General features: G+C 44.0%; 1 pseudogene; it reads left to right on the top strand.

Annotated features, from left to right (window-relative positions):
- The first annotated feature begins 2,553 nt into the window (after nucleotides 1-2,553).
- LOC102020535 lies at nucleotides 2,554-6,809 on the top strand (annotated as a pseudogene).
- The last annotated feature ends 763 nt before the right edge of the window (nucleotides 6,810-7,572 follow it).

Below are 7,572 nucleotides of genomic sequence, written 5' to 3'. Positions count from 1 at the left end.
GAAGGAGAAAAGAACACTTGGAATCACCAGAAGCTAGGAGAAATAGGGAAAGATTCTCCCAGGGCCTCTGGAGGGACCACAGTCCTCCATTTTCCTTAAATTCGGTTTCCAGACATCTGGGAACCAGGAGAGAACAGGTCTCTGTATGTTCTCATTTTTGTTTTTTAAGTGAAAGAGAAATACTTTCTCAGACAAAATTAGAATTTGTTGCCAGTAGACCCTCCTCACTAGAAATGCTAAAAGAAATTCTTCAGGTGTTGGAGATGTAGCTCAGTGGTAGAGCACTTGCCTAGAGTGTGTGAGCCCATGGATTCAATCCCCAGTACCAGAATAAAAAAGGGAAGGGAAGGGAAGGGAAGTGGATGGAAGGGGAGGGAAGAGGAGGGGAGGGAAGGGAAGGGGAAGAAATGGCATGGGAGAGGAGAGGAGAGGAGAGGAGAGGAGAGGAGAGGAATTATTTGAGGAGCAAGAAATTTATATAAGTCAGAAACCCTAACAAGTCAAAAACTCAGACCTACATGAAGAAAGGTAAAACGTCAGAGGAAGCATAAGTGAAGTTAAAATATAAACTTTTCTGTTATTCTCTCTCTCTCTCTCTCTCTCTCTCTCTCTCTCTCTCCCCCCCTCTCTCTCTCATATTTTTTGAGACAGGGATTTGCTATGTAGTTTAGGCTGGTCTTGAACTCCCTTTGTAGTCCAGGCTGATCTCAGACTCACCATGATCTTCCTGCCTCAGCCTCCCAAGTGCCAGAATTATAGAGGTGCATCACCACACCTAGCATGTTATTTATTCTTTAACAGAAGTAAAAGATAACGGGTTTTTTTTTTTTTTCAAAATAGCAGCAACTATATATCCAAATATATACCAATACCTGTGAAATGCATGCTGTAAATCACACAGGAGGGAGGAAAAGTACTCCACGGTGTATAAATACCACATTTTCTTTATCCATTTATCTATTAGTGGATATGTAGGCTGCTTCCAAGATTTATCTACTGTAAATTATGCTGCTATAAACCTGAGTATGCATGTACCACTATAATATGATATCTAATTTTTTTTTTAGAAGATGTGTAGACGGGGAATAGTTGGGTTAAGTGGAATTTCTAGCTTTAATTTTCTGAGGACTCTCCATACTGATTTTCATAGTGGTTATGTAATAGAAAAATTTTAAAACTATAGCTTCATAATTGCGGTCCTAGATTGGAAGCCCCTGTGTGGGAGCGGAAACCTCGCTGGACCAACAGAAGGACACAGAACACCACTGTTCGGGCCCTCAGATAAGACAGGATACCCTGGGACCTCCCCCAGTCAGTTTGTCCGTTCCATCTCCTGAGTGGGACAAACGTGGATTTGATCACTCCTCCCTGTGTGAGTCAGAATAGTCAGTTTCAGTTTAGCTAGACTTTGCCCATGGGGTTGGGGTCTCGAATGTATTAACCTCCGTATTCCTGTGTATGAGTGTGCGGACTGACTGTGAACAGACGACATAAGCAACAGGGCACTCCGTCTGTGGTCCACAGAGCTACGGATCTTGATTGAGCCCTAACCTGCTGTTCCATGGACTCCTCTAATCGGTTCTACTGGCGAGATCTCTACGGAGTCTCGGAAAGGACAAAACGGAGAACCTACCAATGCCTATCCTTAGTCTGGCTGGTCCCATTGTTGGCAAGAGCCAAACAGCCAGGTGGGTACCTGAGTGGTCTCTCATGTGTCGGGGGCACCCACCTTTGTTTGTTGCAACACCATTCAAGGGCTCGCAACACACACTATAGACAGTCAACGTGGTTTCAAGCCAGAACAAAATTATCCCCCTTGAACGTATGCTGCAAAATTTCAAGAAAGGTTTCCTCAGATGAATACAAAACATAAATAAAACCCCAGTGATTCTGTACTCTCTCAAATCGATCGGCTGCTGCAATGTCCTGTTTGGCCGCCAGAGGGAACCCTAAATGAAGTTGTTCACCAATTTTGGGACAAAGTAACAGATTCCCAGTCAAATGATCAGCCTGATCAATTCCCAGATATCAATTTGTGGATTGGACTATGTCAGAACCCCCTGCCTTGGCTCTGGTTTTCGTTTGAGCTGATGTGCATAAAATATTTCTTGTACATTACAAGGTTTGAATTTACAGGGTTAACTTGCACTTTACTCTGTTGTTTTGAAATAAGCACACGGATTCAAGGATACTCAAAGATCTGTTGACAGTCAATCAAGTTTACTATCTGAGGGGACTAAAAGGAAAACTTTAAAATTCAAGTGGCTACAGTCAATTTTGTTGTAGAAAGCTACAGTAAATGGGTGAAAATATTAGGAAGACTATAAGTGTAAGAGGTATACTTTTGTTTTTTGTTGTTTTTGGTTTTTTGAGATAGGGTCTCACTTTGGAGCTCAGGCTGGCCTGGAGCTCACTTTGTAGCCCAGGATGGTCTCAAAGTCACACCGATCCCCCTGCCTCAGCCTCCCATGTGCTGGGATTACAGGAGTGTACCACCACATCCGGTTTAAAGAGGTATACTTTTGATATGAGAGGATTCTGCATGATGGAATCATGGACTCCAACACGGTTTCCAGCTCCGTTTCTCTTCCGCCGCCACCAAGCACCAAGCACCATGCTCTCCGTCCCCACCCAGTTGCCACTCTAGCCAACCAGCGGCAGTTGCAGCAGTCGCAGCTGAAGGAACTCAGCCTGGTAGACAAGAGAACACGCTCCCGTCCCTCAGGGGGACCCCCGTGCTGACAGCAAGAGGGCAGCGCGAAGGCTCTTCCAGGAGCCGGCAAAGCCGAAGAGCAAGGGTCTTGCCCCCAGCGAGGAGGAAGAACTGCTGCTGAGAGAGAACCCCCGGAGGGTCATCGTCTTCCCTATGGAATACCACCACATGTGGCACGTGTGTAAGAAAGCCGAGGCCTCATTTTGGACGGCGGAGGAGGTAGATCTTTCCAAAGACATTCAGCACTGGGAAGCCCTGAAGCCCGAGGAGAGATACTTTATATCGCACATTCTGGCTTTCTTTGCTGCCAGCGATGGCAATAGTCAATGAGAATTTGGTGGAACCATTTAGCCAAGAAGTTCAAATTACAGAAGTCCACGGGCCAGGGATATAGCTCAGCAGCATAAGGGCCTGTCTGGCAAGCCCAAGGTCCTGAGTTCAATTCCCAGTACCAAAAAAAAAAAAAAAAAAAAAATTACAGAAGCCTGCTGTGTCTATGGCTTCCAGATTGCCATGGAAAACATACATTCTGAAATGTACAGTCTCCTTACTGACACGTACAAGGTGGCCTTTGCCACCGTGGAAGGCGTCTTCTTTTCCATTTCTTTTGTGTGGATCTTCTGGCTCAAGAAATGGGAACCCATGCCGACCTCACCTTTTCCAATGAACTCATTAGCAGAGAGGGGGGCTTGCACTGCGACTTCTCTACTTGATGTTCAAGCACCTGGTGCACCAGCCCTTGGAGCAGAGGGTGAAGGAGATCACTGTCAGCCGTCAGGATCTAGCAGGAGTTCCTCACGGAGGCCTTGCCCGTGAAGCTCACCGGGATGAACTGCTATTCTGTTTGGTTTCTGGCTCCTTTCCTGTCCTTAATCTGTATGTTTGCCCTGGGACTCTGGGCTGTAACCCAAGAAGACTGGAGAGTTCCCCAAAAGGTTGCTTTTGTCCTTTTCTAATTTGTATAACCATTGGACTGCCCACCCTCAAGTGTCTCTGATTTGGGACTAAAAGACTTTCCTTTGGGTAATGTATCTAAGGGAGGAGACTGGGAGTCTCCAAGTCTGTCTGGGTGGTACTCAAAGTTTCCCCAACCATACTAGGTGGGATCCCCACCAATCTAATGTGTCTTTGTACTTTGATGCCTGTCCCTACAATGACACCAACAATTACTACACAGGATGAGGTGAGCTGACTTGGGAACAGACTTACCAAACCAACAATAAATATGTTTGCCAAGGTTGGCAAGAACCCCCTTTCACAACAGTTGATCAAAATGCTTTTGCTATGTGTAATAACATCCACTACTGGTACAGTCGTGGCTGGAAATGTGCCAATATATGTTGCCCTGGACAAGAAAACCCCTGAAACTGGTATGTAGGACAGGTCTGGGTAAGCCCTCCTTACAATGGAAGACATCCCCTCACTCAGCTCCCAGGCCCCTCAGACTGCAAGAAGGGCACCTGTAATCCCACTCAGCATCATGTATGTAACCCCAATGACACTGTCTGGGCAATGGTATGCATGTTAATCATCCGAGTGGATGGCACAGGTAAAGATCCTGCAATGGTAGTTCACATTCAAAAGGTCTTTATTCCTACTATTCGAGTCCCCACCACCAAGGTTTTCACAAACTTCAAACCTGAGCACACTAAAAATGATGCTAGAGATATCTCCCCACTACCTCCAGACCTGTTACAGTGGCTAATGGGACTCATGCTGTTCTCCAGCCGGTTGACCCCACTCTGGGAGAAGACTGCTGACTGTATGCTGCTCACCACCTTACCATACCAGATTTAGGGTTAACTGCAAATGCTTCTTGGATCTGTGTTACTCAGTCCCCAGCAATCTTGCTTCAAGCTTCCCCAACTCAAATGATGGGAAGCTTACCTTGCTTCTTGGGAAACAAGGGTTTTCCAAATATGTCAGCAGACTGTGCCTCCATAACCTGACCCAGCTCCTACTTCAGGCAAACAATGGAATCTTCTTTGTATGCTTTAATGGGGTCTACCACATGTTTTCTTCACAACACATGAGCGTCTGTGGCATTGCCTTCCTGGGTGGAATAGCCTGTGGGTTCCTTCTAACTCCTTGGTGCAAAGCATTTTCCATATGGTTTAGGACAGAGCCAATATACCCAATTGCCTAACCAAATAATCAGAGACTTTCAGAGTGTTCAAAACTGTATTGACACCTTCAAGGAACAGACTGATTCTTTAGCCATGGTTGTTTTACAAAATCTTTGGGCCTTAGACCTTCTGACAACCCAACATAGAGGAGCTTGTCTTTTCCTAGTGGAGGAATGTTGTTATTATGCTAAAAATTCAGGAATAATCAAGGAAAACTCCCACTACTTGCTAAAGCACCTTAAAGAGAGGGCCAAAAGGGGCTGGGGATTTATCTCAGCAGCACAGCACCTGCCTGGCAAGCACAAGGTAGTGAGTTCAACTCCTGGTACCGGAGGAAAAAAAAAAAAAGAAAAGAGAGAGCCAAAGATGGATTGGGTGTCTCTTCTTGGTGAGGTTCCCTAGACTCTTTTCCTTCAAGGCAGTAGCCTTACTTGAGCCTTTAACGGCCCTTCTGATGCTCCATCTCCTGGGTCCCTGTGTGATTTGCATCCTAACCTGATTTCTCTCTGAGCGCTTTGAGGCAATACATCATCAACTCCTCCTAAGGACTACTCCCTCCTATCAGCTTCTTAAAACTGAGGAAGACTCTTCCCTACAAAAAACCAGGAGGGAATGTATATAATAGAAAAATGTTGAAGCTGTAGCTTCATAATTGGACCACCCCAGACTCAGCCAGCCTTGGCTAACTACATAGCTGCAACTCAGAGATAATTTGACTCAGCTCTGTCTAACCAGCTGCACAATAGCCTGCACACATATCCTGCTCTGCTAGCCTGTTTCAAGGACTATCTACCTGAGACACACTAGGCCTGTCAAGGTCACAATAAATCTTACCCTCTTGCCTGGACGCTGACTTCCCTGAAACCTTCCTGCCTCCTGATGAATGACCCCCTCTAATTGAACCTGCCCCAGACACATCTGCCTGACAACGTGTGACCAAATATATGTAACCAATTATACACTAACCCATTATCGACTCTACTTCCCGCTTACAAAATGTATGTAAGTTGCGATTTTACTCTAAGCCAGAGCTGGTGATTTGGACCTAATTCTCACCAGTCTGCCAGCGTAAATAAAAGTTGCCTTCCAACTCCTTGGTGCAAAGCATTTTCCATCTAGCTTGGTACAGATTCTGCAACAGTTATACCAGGTTACACTCCCACCAACAAGGAGGAAGTGTTCCTTTTCCTGCATCATCTCTACTGCATCTGTTTTTTGATATTTTGATGATAGCCATTCTTTCTGGAGTGAGATGGAATCTCAGTGTTACCCTAATTTGCCTTTCTTGTATGGCCAGGAATTAGGAACACTTTCATTTACTTATTGGCTGTTTGTACTTCTTTGCCTGAGAAATATCTATTCATGTCAGATGATCACTTTTTGATTGGGTCTTTAAATTGAGGGGGGTATATTTTCTTGAGTTTTTTATACACTGTAAATATTAGTCCTTTGAGGAGCAGCTAGCAAATTTCTTCCCCATTCTATAGGTTATCCCTTCATTCTTTTCACTGTTTCTTTTGCTGTGTAGAAGTTTTTAATTTGATATAACCTCATTTGTTGATTCTTGGCATTATTTCTTGTACAGCTGGGTTCTGTTCAGAAAGTCCTTGCCTATGCCTATGTTTTCAAGAGTTTTACATAGTTTCTTGTATTAGTCAATGCTTACAAGGGCTTGCAGGGCTGGGGCAAGTTTCTTCAAAAGGCTATGATGTCACTTGGAGAGGTTTTTTGTTCATGGCTATTTGGGGTTCTATATGCCTCATTTATATGTATGTTTGTTTCTTTCCCTATACTTGGGAAGTTTTCTGCTATTATTTCTGTGAACAGGTTTTTTTTTTTATGCCTTTTGTGCTGTCATCTGATTTTTCACTTATCCCAATTACTTTTAGGTTACTCTTCTGTACATTGCCTTGCAGCTGTTAGATCTATTTCTCATGTTCTCTTGTTGTGTTTAAGTTATCATTGAGTAGATGATCTTTGAAGGCATCCATGTCCTCTAATTCTGAAATTCTGTCCTCATGTTGGTTGCTTCTGGTGCCCATACTTTTAATATAATTTTCAATCTCCTGGATTTCTGATTAAAACCTTTGCATCGATGCTAATGCTTTTCTAAGCTGGTCATTCATGTTTTATATCATTTTGTTTCACTCAGCCAGCTTTTTATTAGTGTCTTTAGAAAGCTCCTTGAACATTTTGGTTATTACTTCCATTATGTGTTTAGCTCTCTTTTATGAGATCCTACTTAATACCTCTTTGATCTGTTTTTTAACATTCTCTGTTATCTGTATAGTATTCACCCACTCTATGCCCCATTTGGATTTGTAGGAATTGGGATTTGGGGGAGGTACTTTATTGTCCTGTATTCTGAGGTGCCTGTTGTTTTTTGTTTGTTTTGTTTGATGGTGAGGTTTGTGAGTGCTTATACTGGACTTTATTACTAGTGTAGTGCCATGGCTGGTATCCAGATGTCCCTCCAAAGCTTCATAGGTTCATAGGTGGGTTTTCTGTAGGTTTCTGTAGCCAGGGTATGTGAATGTGGATTAAAGGTATGATGCTAGGATTAAGGGTGTGTGGTGCTGCATTAGTCCACTAATTGTTTTATCATAGTTCTGATTGTGGGCAATGGGAAGCCCCCTCACCTTCCTCCTCCGCTGCTGGGTGTGGGTGGCACCAACCAAAAGGTTTGTAGCCTGAATGGGATAAAAGGGAAAAGGAGGCTTGCTGCTTGGTGCT

This window comes from Chinchilla lanigera, unplaced genomic scaffold (assembly GCF_000276665.1).
Source record: "Chinchilla lanigera isolate Chin_1 unplaced genomic scaffold, ChiLan1.0 scaffold00059, whole genome shotgun sequence".
NCBI lineage: Eukaryota > Metazoa > Chordata > Mammalia > Rodentia > Chinchillidae > Chinchilla > Chinchilla lanigera.
The sequence above is the reverse complement of the archived record's forward strand: the minus strand, read 5'-3'. Positions and strand labels throughout refer to the sequence as shown.